Genomic DNA, 14,425 nt, shown 5'->3' on the forward strand with positions numbered 1-14,425 from the left:
AGCTTGAAGGAACAGTTGAATAGGGAAATTTTTGATATATATGTAGGAGGATTTTTCTGTCCTACCTGCCAGTTCCCAAATCATGACATGGAGACTTATGAATTATGAAAACTCCGCTGATCCTTAGACTTGTTTCTAACCATCTCTTATAACTTAAATTAACCCATATTTTCATTAATCTCCATTTGCTATGTGACCTTTACCTCTATCCCATTTTGTGTGTCCAATTCATTCTGCAGCTGGCTTCTCTGACCTTCTTCCCAGTGTCCCCTGTGCCTGGAACTCCTGCTGGTCAGTTTTTTAGTAAACCAATCACAGTGACATATCTTCACAAAGCGTAAAGGGATATTCCAACACACACACACACACACACACACACAGAGAGAGAGAGAGAGAGAGAGAGAGAGAGAGAGAGAGAGAGAGAAAGAGATTATCTTCTGTTGCTTTCGAATTTGAATTCCTGATCACTGGCATCACTTGAGGTCTCTAGACTTGAACTATTTTACTACATTTCCAGTTCTTCAGGCTTCAGAGAGCATATTGTGGAAATTTTCGGCCTCCATGGTCATATGAGACAATTCCTAGAATAAATCTATCTCTTCTTCACTCTCCAAACAGAACATGAAAGCATGTATAAGCATATGCACACACTTATATTTCCAACAGTTATGATTCTGATTGGAATATTAAAGAGTTACAGAAAGAGCATCAAAAGCAGTCAAGAAATAATATTGTCCCAAATTAATCAAGCACTGAAATCCTATTATTATTTTTTTAGCGTAGATTCCTTTTCACATCTTACTTTGAGACCTTCTATTCAATTTGGTCTCCTGTTCTCTTGTGAGACCTGGAAGTTTTGTTGAGCTTCAGAAGCAACTGTCTTTGAAACTCTGATTGGATTGCAAGATCAACATTTAGATATTTTTGTTTTGTAAAGACGTTTGAAGTTATGATTCTACTAGATTTGGTCTCCATGATAAAGGTGGCTTCAGTAGAACTTTGTGACACATTCAAGCATAGCTGTCTATCAGTTTTGACATTATGAGTCTCTAGAGAGATTTTTCTCACTCCAAGTATCTAAATGCACCGGGACTCTCTTATTACAAAATGTCTTGAGTAATGAGGACGCTATTTCTGTCTCATCTGTTTATTGGCATATCATATTTATGAGTATCTATTGTAATTTATGTTTTGTACAAACAAATTATTCATTGAGAAGAGAATATTTGTTCATGAAGGTCTATTGTTCACGAATTCTGTAAGTTTTGTTTATCTGAAAGTGTCTTTATTTTGCTTTCATTTTCTAGCAGATACACAATTTGTTGACAGTTATTTTCTCTCAGACTTTGAAGGTATCACCTAATTTTCTTCTAGCCTTAGTGATGGCTGGTAAATGTGATCTAGAATGTCTACCGTCTTGCCTTTGAAGAGAAAACTCATTTTCCTCTCCAGTGTTTCTGGTTTCCTTGTGTTTCTTAGGGAAGAGTGGTTTGCTTGTGTCTATGCTGAGGGGCTTTGATTCTCAAAAAGTGATTTCTGACTTGGTATCGTTCATCAGAATGCTCTTCAGAACTACTTCTTCAAATGCTATTTTTGGCTATTCTTTCTTTCTATTCTTTTCTTTCTTTAGAGATGTATATATAGACAAAGTCTCTTTTGAAATGAGTCTTATTTTTTTTTCATGTCTTATAGTGTTTTATCTCTTTGTGGTTTAGGTTATCTTTTTTCTTCCTATCCACCTTCCCAATTTTTAATTTTTTCCTTATGCTCTGTCTAATATCAACACATTTAATTGATTCTAATTTTAATTACAACATACTTAAATTATAGAATTTCTGGTTTATTACATATTCTGGTGGTCATTTCTTTGTTGAGACTATCCCTTTAACGTATATGCTAACCCTTTAGGCCAAACATATTTTCCTTTAACGGATAAGGAGTATTAAAATCAAATGTTACCGAGCTAATTTGAAAGTTCTTGTTAGTACTTTTGAACACTTTTTATATTTTTGCTAATCCTTTTTTAGAATAAAGCCTTTCAACAACCCCATAGATATGCCCTCCTTTTCGCTGGATTTGACCTCCAACTTTAATTACCTCATTCCTATAAGATTCTTCTACTCAGCTCTTGTTCTCAAAGCTACCACTTTATGAGCGGACTTTCAGCACACAGACACCCTTTAAATCATCAGATGCCTGTAGGGGCAAAACAGCAGTGAATGTTAGGCTCCTTTCTTTGTTTTGTTCTCTCTCTTATTTACATTTCGAGTCTCAGTACCTCTCGAACATGTTCAGGTGTTCAGAAGGATAACTGTATTCATAATGGGATTAATGCTTTCTAGGTGTTTGTCATGGGATTCCTGGTTAGAGGAAAATTAGCTAGAAGTCGAATTTCCATCCTAAGCACTTTCTGGTAAAAACTTTAGATTTCCTTTATCTAGTCTTTTTCCTTTTCAGAGTTTGGTTGCATTTAAATGTAAATGTGATTCTTCATGCAGAATTGGGCAGTTATGGGTCTCAGAATAGAATTTCTAAGAATTGGTATAATTAAGGGAATGTATCTGGTTCTTAAAACTACAAGAACATATCGTGGTCCTGAAAAGTGTGTTTCAGATCTGGAAATGGAAACACGTGCAGGGGAAAGAGAGAGAACCATAAGCTTGGCTTTTGAGTTTCATAGGAACTCAAATCTGCCAGAATTCTTTCCATTCTCTGTTTAGAACCATCCCTTACTGGGCAAACAGAGCCATGACTGTCTTTTGGGAAATGTACTGTAATGTAAATATGTAAATACAACCTGTTAGGTGTGTTCAGTGTTGCCTGCACGTATATTTCTAGGACTGACCAATCATTATTGAATCTTATAAGGTTCCACACCTAGATAAAGAATTACAGACTATTAAAAATTGCTAAGAATTGTTGAGAAGGGTGGCACATGCCCTTAATCCAGCCCACAGGAGGCAGAAGCAGGCGAATCTCTGTCATTTTGAGGCTAGCTTGCTCTACAGAGCAAGTTTCAGGACAGCCAGGGCTATTATACAGATAAACCCTATTTTAGAAAACAAACAAACAAAATCAATAGCAACACCCCCTAAAACATGCTTGGAGAAGATAAAGCCGGACTACCACCTCTTTTCTAATAGTACTCAACACTGTGGATGAGAATACTAGTGCAAAATGTTGGTAAGAATACTAGTTTTGAATATTTTCCTCATTGGAATTAGGCCAACAGTACCTGATATATGATAGTTTTATATTATTTTTGCATGAAAACAAGGGTGGGATTTAGAAACCTCTAGGAATTTTCCTCCTGCTATTAAAAGTTATACTAAGAATTCTATACATCATCAAGTTTAATGCCCTTGTTTAACAAATAGGAAAGCATGATTCAAATATGTTGAATTATGGCAGAAAGCAGATATTTGAAAGCAAAAAAAATAGTGCTTGAAACAAAACCCTACAACTTAGGCACTGATATAATATTACTGTTATAAAGATATATACGTTAACGTATGTGCACAAAATATGCTAAAATGTAAGCAGATACATACAGAAATAATTTTAGTCAGGAAGCTGGATAAAAGACATTTTCAGAGTTATTGAGGAAGCCTCCCAGAAAAATGAGAATGCTTTTCTCAAATATGGACATATTTTCTCAAATGTATCCCACTCTCTACTGATCCATCTCTCTGCTGGGTGGTGTGTATGTGTGTTTGTGTGTGTGTGTGTGTGTGTGTGTGTGATGGGGTTTGGTAAATTGACTAAATAGATGTAATGAAGGCAAATGCTACCATTTACTTCTGGATGAATATTTTCCATTATTATTTTTAAGTGCTTCTGTCTTTACCTGCCTTTACCTTCATGTGTCAAGAGTTAATTTACTATCATTATAGGACATTGACATTTAAGTCTACAGCCTTTGGGACTGAAAGATAAACAATATTTAAATCAGATGTCAAGTCTTGGTTTTGAAATAGAAACTCACATTACTGTCTAAGCTGATTACCAAAATGTAGATCTGAAAAAAGTAATTGTGTTTTAGCCAGTGCCCCATAAATTTAGACCATGAGGTGGATTAAGCCTGACTTTCTTCTTCTCTTTATTAGATTCTCTATGAAGATAAAAAGGGGCCCTCGTTTTTAATTTGTATCAAATGATACTTTGCTGACATGCTATCTGCTGATATAGATGCAGTACCCTGCCTAATTTGGAGTCGAGTTGTTTTGTAAAATTTAGAACACAGCTTGGGAATTAGCCATTCAGCGAGGCCTACATTAAAATTAATTTGATAAAGTATACATTAACATCCTTGACACTTCTCCGAGCATAGATTTTAATAGATCAGAGGATGGGGGGGGGCATGACCAGTAAAATCAAAACCTCCTCAAAGAGATGGAGAAAGAATTTCACCATTCTCCCCTCCCACACTGCACTACTAAACCCTTTAGCTATCAGTATAGTACATCAAATTTAAGAGTCTTTAAATATTAAATATCAGTGTGCACCATGGAATGTAATAAACCCACTTTTCAAATAATGTTTCATTCCACGACACCAAAATGTGTGCGGGGTTTTCTTTTAAATATAATGTAGAAGTTAATTAAGTTCACTCAAGTTTATTGCATGAGCTCACTAAGATTACATCGGGATATTTATGATCCACCCAGAATGCAGCTCAGTGAAACTTTTGATGTGTTGATAAGTGATAAGGATGTCATTTGAGGTTTATTTTTTAATAATAATTTAATTGTCATTGTAAAATGCCTCGTAGTTAGGACAGATTAAATTGCCACCAAAACCATTACTAAAATTCATAACCTCTATAAATGTAAAGTGTTTGCCACTGTGTCATAAATAACAGCACTTGTTCCAGGAAAATGAGGTGCCTCAAATAAATTAAGAAAACCAAAACATATAAATGCATTAGATTGCAACAATTTCTGCTTGCTGATGGGAATGTGACTGAGTTGGGAGGTAGGTTCTTTTACTGAGCAAGGGTTACTTATGATCTCCATAAATCTTAGGTCCTGGAGGATTTTGGAGGATTTTTTTTTTTTTTACTTCTTGGCACATTTAGAGGATGCTGCTTTTCGATTGAGAAGTATAAGCACCTGGGAGCTTCAGAAGAAAGTTCATCGCCAACAAGGCGCCCTTGTCCAAGCTTCACTGAGCTCTCGAGTTCTAAGCTCTTCATTTGCAAAACAGGATCAGATTTTCCAATTATCTTGAAGGCAGATGACGAGCTATGTTTTCTCATGAGGTCTTTCTCTGCCTTATTCTCCATGAGTTATATTGCCTTCCCTAGGAAATATTTTTCTGGTTTCTTTGGTAGACTTGGGCTGTCCTTTTCTTTCTGTCATGCATCTAGTGCCGTTTATTTCATTACATGTTGAGCGGCTGTGTTTTCTCATTAGGACATCAGCTACTCCAGTCCAGCACCTGTGTCATTTTTTTTTTTGGTGTCCATTGTGCATTGTGTACCATTTTTCATATAGTGAATGTACAGGACATGGAGTAAATAGATAATTATACCATCTGATGAAGAATGTTTCCATAGGCTTAAGAATTATATGGAAGACACTGCTTTAAAGTGTAACCTTTTAGTACATAGCTATTCAGGATGAAGGACAAAACTGACTTTATATGGTGAACTTCTCAGGGTTAGTTGGGGTTAGGAGACTGATGTAAAGAACTGGCTAATTTATTCACCGAACTAGGAACTTTCGAAAATAGTGAACATATAAGTAATGTAGCTGTCTTGAAACTCACACAGAATCCATATGTAATCCATTGTTGGTATTAATTAGAAATTTAAAAAAGAAACTGAACGAATACCAGAAAGAGTTCCATGATCTTCAGATATCTATAAGCATTGGTCAGTAGGCAGAACTAGTAAGAACTATTACCCAATTTACTTAGTGGGGAAAAATTCTGATTCAGCAATGTTCTTAGTCTGTGATCTTGAGACTCAGCCTTCTCTCCACCCCCGCTTTGGTTTTCTTGCATATAAAATGAAGAAGACATAATGAATCAGTTTTTTCTACTTCACATTGACCATGACCCATCTCTGGATGGTCAGATGGTTCTGAGAGATGGAGGTACTTCCAGGTTAGAGATGAAGAGAACTGCATTTTTTTTTTTTTTTTGCTGGCAAGTTTGGAGACAGGGATGGCCTAGCATTTCTAGTTGAGCTCTTATTACACTTTGGAAGTCAGAGCACAACTAGAGAATGATTAAATACTTTCAGGATACCCAAGATAAAGAGACTGAAGAAGAATGAGAACGTCCAACTTTCTGGCCCTCGCAGCCAATTACAGCACATACCTTCACTCAGGGTCCCTACTGTGTTTAACAAGCTAGCAGGATCTAGCCTTGAAGAGGCTTCACAGTTTTTGTCCTAGATATGAAATAAAACAAAAGAATCCCTATTAGAATGTTGAAACCCAGAGACAGTAACCAGAAAAGATAATAAAGTGATAAAAGTTGTTACCTTTTAGATAGAGTTTTGTGCTAGTACTACAAATTAATGTAAATAAAATTTTAAAATAGAATACAGAATTAAATTCTAATAAAATTGGGTAGCACCATAGGGGTAGTCAGTAAATTGAGAGAACATATGATTAGATTTCAATTGTTGCTTTTAAATTTGTGGACCTTCCTTTTTCCCCAGGTTTTTTTTTTATATGTGTTGGTTTAGAGTAAGATTCTTGGTCTACCAGGGCTACATCTCACTCTTACTTCCATATTAACTAGCAGATCACAGGAAGGATTTAGTATAGTGTAGACTGTTTTCCAACTGTTTGGAATTATTCATCGGGTTTCGTTTCATTTTGGCAGGGTAGAGGGAGACAAGTATAAACGTTGACTAGCAAATGACAAATATCTGGAACCCAAGTTAAGTGAACTGGAATTGAAAAACACTAAAAGCAGGTCTCTCTTCTGAAATATGCATATTAGTGCTTATGCAGTTTCTGTAGGTAAAGATAAACCCTCAGCCATGTTTGTGCATACCAACTAATTAGGCAGATGCCCATGATGACCAGTGCTGACTATATTCCAGGTTTTGTCAATGTTCGGGTTTTAGAAAATGTTTATTAGGAACTCCTTTGTTTCAAAGATTCAGTATGGACACGTTATACATGAGACTTCACTCTCACAAGTCAAGTGACTTCCTAATAGTCAATGGCCTCAAAAGGGAGAGTTCTTCATAAATGAATAAAAAATGTGCTGACAGTAGAACCAGACACGTTAGAAGTCTTGTTCTGACTTAGTGTTCCAGTGACTTAATGAGACTGAGTAAATCCTTTGTTCTGGTCCTCAGTGTCCTTACCCCAAGAAATCTATTCGCACAGCTCTGATGTGTTTGACCCAACCCTAGTCCCACAGAACACTTTTTGACAGGAGTTCTTTTTTTGTTTTTTGGGGTTTTTTGATAGATTATTTTATTTATTACCATCATATAAGTGTTAAAAACAGTTTTTATTTTTCTTTAAATTATATTACTTTCTTTCTGGTTTAATCACTCAGAATCTCCAGCAGAATTCTGAATAGAAGACATGAAGAGGAGATTTTCTATTTTGTCCTAAAACTGCAACAAGTTTGCATTTAATGCTTTGCCATTAAATGTATAGTGGTTAGACATATGTTTTCATGGAATAGCTGTTGCTTCTGTTGTCTGTACTATTTTTTTTTATTGAAAAAATTTCCACCTCCTCCCCGCCTCCCATTTCCCTCCCCCTCCTCCCACTCCTCTCCCCCTCTTCCACTCCTCTCCCCCTCTACCCACTCCTCTCCCCCTCCCCCCACTCCATTGCCCCTCCCTTTCAACTCTGAAGAGCAGTCCAGATTGCCTGTCCTGTGGGAAGTCCAAGTCCTCCCCCCTCAATTCAGGTCCAGGAAGGTGAGCATCCAAACAGGCTAGGCTACCACAAAGCCAGATCATGCAGTAGGATCAAAACTCAGTGCCATTGTCCTTGGCTTCTCATTAGCCCTCAGATCAAATGACCTAATTTTGAGACCCATATTGAAGCACCGGACTGAGCTCCCAAGGTCCAAAAGAGGAGCAGAAGGAGGGAGAACATGAGCAAGGAAGTCAGGACAGTGAGGAGTGCACCCACCCACTGTGACAGTGGGGCTCATGTATTGGGAGCTCACCGAGGCCAACTGGACTGGGACTGAATAAACATTGGATAAAACTTGACAGAAATTCTAACCATGACTATATGTCTCTATATAAACACATTAATCATTCTGACTTCTAAGAATACATACACACCTCCACATATAAAAGGCTCCAAAAAGTCCTGTAGTAAAAAAGATTATTAAATGTTATTAAAATTATTCCTAAAAAAATACGTTAGCTTATGAATCTGTTTTTGGGAAGTACCTATAGAGAAACTTTAAGTGTTTCATAGAACATAATCTAGCAAGTGTTGAATATAATTATCTTTTTTTTTTGAGGGAACACTACATCACATCCTCATGGTTTCCGGTTCTCTATGAAGTCAGAGAAACTTCTCTAACAATGAACTACAAAAATGATCCCTGAAAGTATAGTCTTGGATAAAATTATCTTAATATACTCTTCCATCTCTAAAATTTATTGGTCATATATGACTATATGATTTTTAAATGAGAAAATTTAAAGTTTAGAGAATTTAACTAACCCAGTTAAAGTGACTTATGAGCTGGTAGCTGAACCTGACATTTTAAAGTCTGAATATTGGTTTGTTTTTCTGGTAACAATTATCCTACAGATGTTTGGGAATCAACAGATGAATTCATCCCACAAAAACGCATTTCTCTCTGCAGAAGCCACTATCCAGAAGGTCTGGGCATCCTCAAAGAGTGTGGTTCATTTAAGAAGCCAACCTTGAAAACAGGATAGGCTTGGGCTATGAATGACCTTGAGTATTGAATACAAGATGCTTCATCTAAAGCAGGAGTTTCTGACTCTCCCAGGCTGAGAGACAAAGTGATTTTGTATGTATTTCTATTGGGTGATTAACTGGAATTTAGAATTTTAGTGGTTTTTTTTTTCTTTTCTTTTTTCTTTTGTTTTTGAAACTGAATGGGGACCAAATACATAATTGAAGACCTGGACTGAATAAGCATGCAATCAAACCGAACTCTCTGAATGTGACTGACAATGGGGGCTGACTAAGAAGCCATTGATAAAAAAAGGCACTGGGACTTGTTTCTACTTCACGTACTGGCTTTTTGGGATCCTAGTCTATTTGGATGCAAAGCTTCCTAGTCCTGGATGGGGGTGGTGGGATGGGGGACTTGGACTTCCCACAGGGCAGGGTTCCCTGCCTCTCTTAAGGAAGGAAGGAGAGGGAGGAGGGGAGGAAGTATAAATTTTTGAATGAAAATATGAAAAAAAATACCAACCAACCAACCAACCAAACAAACAAACAAACAAAAATAAGTGAAAATTTCAAAAAGAATTACAATGCTTTGAATCTACCTTCATAGCTACAATGGCTGAAAACTGAAACAACTTCGCTAGAGAATCTGAGCCCAAACTGTTTGCTTTTAGCTCAGTCATCTGCCACTGAATTCCACAGTTTTCTTCTATTTTTGCTTTGTTTCTAACTTCACCTATGGCCATTCTTTATATTGAAGAACTCTTCCATTAACGCAACGCATCGATCCTAAGGACAGGCAAGGTCTCCTTGTTGGCTGTGTTTATACTTTCCACAGAGAGTTTTTTATGTTGTTAAATAATTAAGGTCATCTCCCAAATATTTTTGGTGAAGTGACATCATGTCAGGAAGTAATTCTAAGTTTAAGGGATCTGATGTTTGCTGAACTGAAGAGAAGAGGAATTTTAGAATACAGGGGAGAAATGCCTGAGCCTTGAAGTTAGAGATGGAGAGCTAAACTGAGAGCTAAAGAATAAATAGGGGTTAGAAGAAAATTCTTGAAAAAGAGTAAGTTAAGGCATAATAAGCTAGGTAGAAAAGAAAACAGCCTGAGCATTTGGGAAAGTGAAAGGTATTCTGTGTTGGGAGACAGGCTTATCCAAGGCTTTCTCAGAGGTCCTGAAGAAAAGGCAAAAAGAAACACCAATTCTGTGTTCTTGCTCAGAGACAGACTTAAGGAAGTCAAAGTTTGGATCTGGAACCAGGGCCTCAAAGGAGTCAGGCTCTCAGTTCCTGGGAATGTAACTTTTCCCCTTGAAGAGCTGTAGTTAGCAGTCTCTGGGCGACTGTGTGCTCAGTTTGTCACATTCTTGAGATAGCCTATATGCTAGTGGTGTAAAATTGCTTGTTAGCCTTTACCAATGTGTTATAGCTTTATGCTGACTCTGCCCCATCTTTCCCTACTAAACAGTATGTAAGATGTTGTACTTCCTAATACACTGGCTATCATGAGTCATCAGTTCATTAAGACCTCCTGTACCCCGATTTTTGTCTTTTTTATTTTCTTATCAAGGGTTCCTTTCGACACCTAGCATTTCCAGCCTTTCATTCCTGTGGACTTCAGGCAGTTCTGTAAGACTTCAGGAGAGCTTTGCAGAAAAGAGGTGCAAGAACTATAAGTAAAGGAACTATATACAGCAGGAAACAGAATTGCATGCTTCTTCAGCTGGGTGTGCAATTGGCTTTGGGGGTGGGAGGCTGAAGCATTTGTAACAGATCTATTATGAAAATGGGTCTTTTAATATAAATTGGCCAGATTTGTGTATGGCTGCTGAAGGGAGAATAGGCTATAAAAAGCAAAATTCAAGGAACCCAACTTAGATCTTTCTTGAATCTTTGAAGGAGTGATTCAATACTGGGTGAGAGCAATAATAGTGAGAATAAGAACATTGTTTAGTTTTGTGAGGTTTTTAAAAGGAAGTTGAATCAAATTGGAAGCTGTGTTAACTTGATGATTAATTAAATATGAGAGATAAGAAAGACTGATGAATTAAATGCTACTCTGTTTTCTGGCCTGACAACCAGATAAAAATCAAAAGATACTATTCATTGATGTTGGAGAAACAAGAGAAGAGGCAAGATTTTAACAATGCAATTTCTGAAAATAGCATCTAAGTCATTTGTACTTTTTTTCATGGTAATTTGTCAAGGACTCTAACCACTTGTTAAATTAATTTACCAGTCACTACACAAAACACAGCATTTAAAAATGAGTTGAGGTCTCATAGAAATAAAAGAGACCATTTGCACACACAACTCTGCATCTATCTATAAATGGACTCTTAGGGTCTGTCTGATTAAAATAGAGAATTAGCAACATTTGAAGCATTTTTGATTAATTTGAATTGCTTCAAATATTCTGAAGCAGTATTTTGAAGCATTGTTTCAAATGGTTCATTAAGTTTTATAAGTCCAGGCACGCATACCTTTGTACAGTAGTATAAACAAAATAATAAAAACACCAGAGAAAGTATTTGTGAGCCATTTAGATTTTATGTATTTTTGATGGCTCAGAAAAAATGTGGAATAGCTTCCATTTCAGTGTGTTTCTTGCCATTGAAGTACTGGTTTCAGAGAAGAATTTTTGGATTATGTTGGTTTAAAACTGTATCCAAATGAGTGCAAACAGAAGGTTAAATAAAGTGAGTAAGGCTTTGTTAGAGGAATTTGCAATATTGTCTGGGAAAAATATAATAAGGAGATTGGGGAAATGACTCAGTGGACAAAAATACTTGCCTCATAACCCTGAGCACCTGAGAGTGATCCCTAAAAGTCAAATAAACACCCAACACAGTGACATGCATCTGTAATGTCATTCATACTATAGTGAGATGGGAGGAAGAGACAAGAGAATCATCGAGAAGCTTCTTGCAAGCTAGCATATAGTATGCAGTGCAGTAGCAGAAGCAACAAGAGAGACCTTGCCTCAATGACGGTAGAAGATGAGAATATTAACTCTCGAAAAAGTTCTCTGATCTCCACTTGCGTACCCTGGGTATGCACGGGCGCGCGCGCACGCACGCACGCACGCACGCACACACACACACACACACACCACACAAACACAATTAAAAAGTTAATAAGAATGTATAATTTATAAACATATAAAAATGGCTCTTGTAGATAATGAGGGACTTAGTCTTTGAGATGGAAGAGCATCAGTAAACAATGAGAGGAGAAAGCAATAAATTTATAAAATTATATTAAGCCAATGAAATTTGAGAATGGCTTGTTCAGCTATCAACTGCCCTGCAATCATTATACTTACCCTGTTTTCAATATTTCTCCCAAGCATCATGGTTTCAGTATCCAGCCCTAATATACCAATTTTCGCCTCCTTCTTCTGGGGTATGTCACTTTTTCCTCTTCTGAATTGTTTCTCCTACTTTCTAATTAGTAAGGATGTTATCCTTTTCAATGGTGTTTATTAAAGAATAAATTACATGACCCATGTAAAATGCCAGACTAGAGTTAGCCAGAATGAATATCAGCTTTTGTTATGGTCTAACACAGTACCACAGGCAAGAGTGAATAGTACTGAGAAATAATCTTATGTAATTACCTCAGAGTTTTTGTGAAGTTATTTTAGAATATAGATTTTAAAAATTCACAAAAAAGTAATAAACAAAATAATCATTTAACATTTTATAAAGTCAATCTGATGAATAGACAATTTGGTGGGAATTGTTATCAGGGTATGATCTTGGAGGATAGAGACTTAAGCACACAATTAAGAGGATGTGGCAGGAACTAAAGGTGACAAACTCTGTGAGACATAGTTTTATGTATATACTCAGTCTGTTGAAAACCTAACTTCTGAAATACCAGAGATTAAAGATTGTAGACTATCTGTTCTAGGTGGTATAACTCATGCATTCCTTCTTCCTGAAATCTCTTGTTTAAATAATCATCAAGTAGACAAAATAAATCTCTACTTTCCAACTGCACCCAGCGTTCCAGTGTGATATAGGTTCTTCCAGTGTATACAGAAATGTTTTGCCAGCTGGCCTAGTAGACTGTAACTAATTTGGTTTTCACCGTGAAGGAAGAGACTTCTCTTTCATTTCCTGGCCACTCAAACCCAAAATAATTACATAGAAACATATTAATTACAACACTGCTTGGCCAATAGTTCAGGTTTTTATTAAGTAACTATTACATCTTTAATTGACCCATTCCTGTTATTTTGTATTTTACCACGAGGCTCACGTTTATTGGTAAGATTCCAGGGTGGGCATCTTTCTCCTTCAGCATCTACATGGCATCTCCTTGACTCTGCCTACTCTCTCTCTAGAAATATATCTGTTTGTTTTCTTCACCTGGTTTTACTCGACTAAGCCTTTTACCAAAACAGTAAAAGTAATAAAACATATTCATAGCATACAGAGAGGATTCCCATATCATCTCCCCTTTGCTCTATAAATAGAAAGGAAGATTTTAACTTTAACATAATAGGATTACATTTAACAAAGCAGGTATCAAGCAAGAATTAGTTACAATATTTATTTATTTATTGTTTTTTTGAGTTCATATTTTATAACAAGTACATTAGACGAAGTTTAGTCCAATACATATTATTGCAAAAGCTTTCGTCAGTAAAAGTTTCACAATGGAATGTCCAGCTATTAAAAGCATTAATAAGTTACTCTTTTTTCTCAAAATGGTCACAAAGAATTTATCAACTGTGTTCTAAAAGTTGACCAGAGAAGGTATTTATCAATTTTTTTAAAAAGAAATCAAATTCTTTTGTCATTATACATACCAATCTGCAGTAATAAGGGCGGCGGGGCTGCATCCCCAGCACCCCAGCCGCCCGCACGGCTAGCTTTACCCGAAATAACAACATACAAACTGTATTCGTTTAAACACTGCTTAGCCCTTTAGCTCTAGCCCTTACAGGCTAATTCTCACATCCCAATCCAACTATCTCTAATAATCTGTGAGCACCGGTCTTACCGGGAAAGGTTCAGCATGTCTAACCTGGCGGCTTGCTTCATCGCGTGTGTCTGTGGGGGAGAGCAGAGCATGGCGTCTCTATGAGGCGTCTGCTCCCGAGAGGAGAGCTGTGGAGTCTGAGCTCACTTCCTCTTCCTCCCAGTGTTCTGTTCTGTTTACTCCTCCCACCTATCTTCTAACCAATAAAATGGGCCAAGGCAGTTCCTTTATTAGCCAATGACCTTCCTCCATCATTTCCCCTTTTTCTGTTTAAACAGAAAAAAAGGCTTTAACTTTAACATAGCAAAATTACATATAACAAAACAGTTATCAAGTAAAAGTTACAATAATCTTTATCATAACTAAGGAAAACTATAACTATAACTATAACTAACTATTCTTAACTCCATCAAAGACTCCAGAAAGATACAATACTACCTAAGCAAACAAGAGAAAAGCAACTTTTAAAACTCTAGAAATGACAGAGACATCTCGTTGCCTGGACAGTCACCCAAAGTTCCTCTGTACCGTTGGGGCATACATCTTCAGCCTTCAGGCCCATG

The 14,425-nt window shown here is 36.7% G+C and overlaps 1 pseudogene; it reads right to left on the minus strand.

Annotated features, from left to right (window-relative positions):
- Window positions 1–8,465: 8,465 nt before the first annotated feature.
- LOC121433901 lies at window positions 8,466–8,560 on the minus strand (annotated as a pseudogene).
- Window positions 8,561–14,425: the final 5,865 nt, after the last annotated feature.

Source organism: Microtus oregoni, unplaced genomic scaffold (genome assembly GCF_018167655.1).
Source record: "Microtus oregoni isolate MIOR12 unplaced genomic scaffold, Mior012 000041F_ref0000270, whole genome shotgun sequence".
NCBI classification, from domain to species: domain Eukaryota; kingdom Metazoa; phylum Chordata; class Mammalia; order Rodentia; family Cricetidae; genus Microtus; species Microtus oregoni.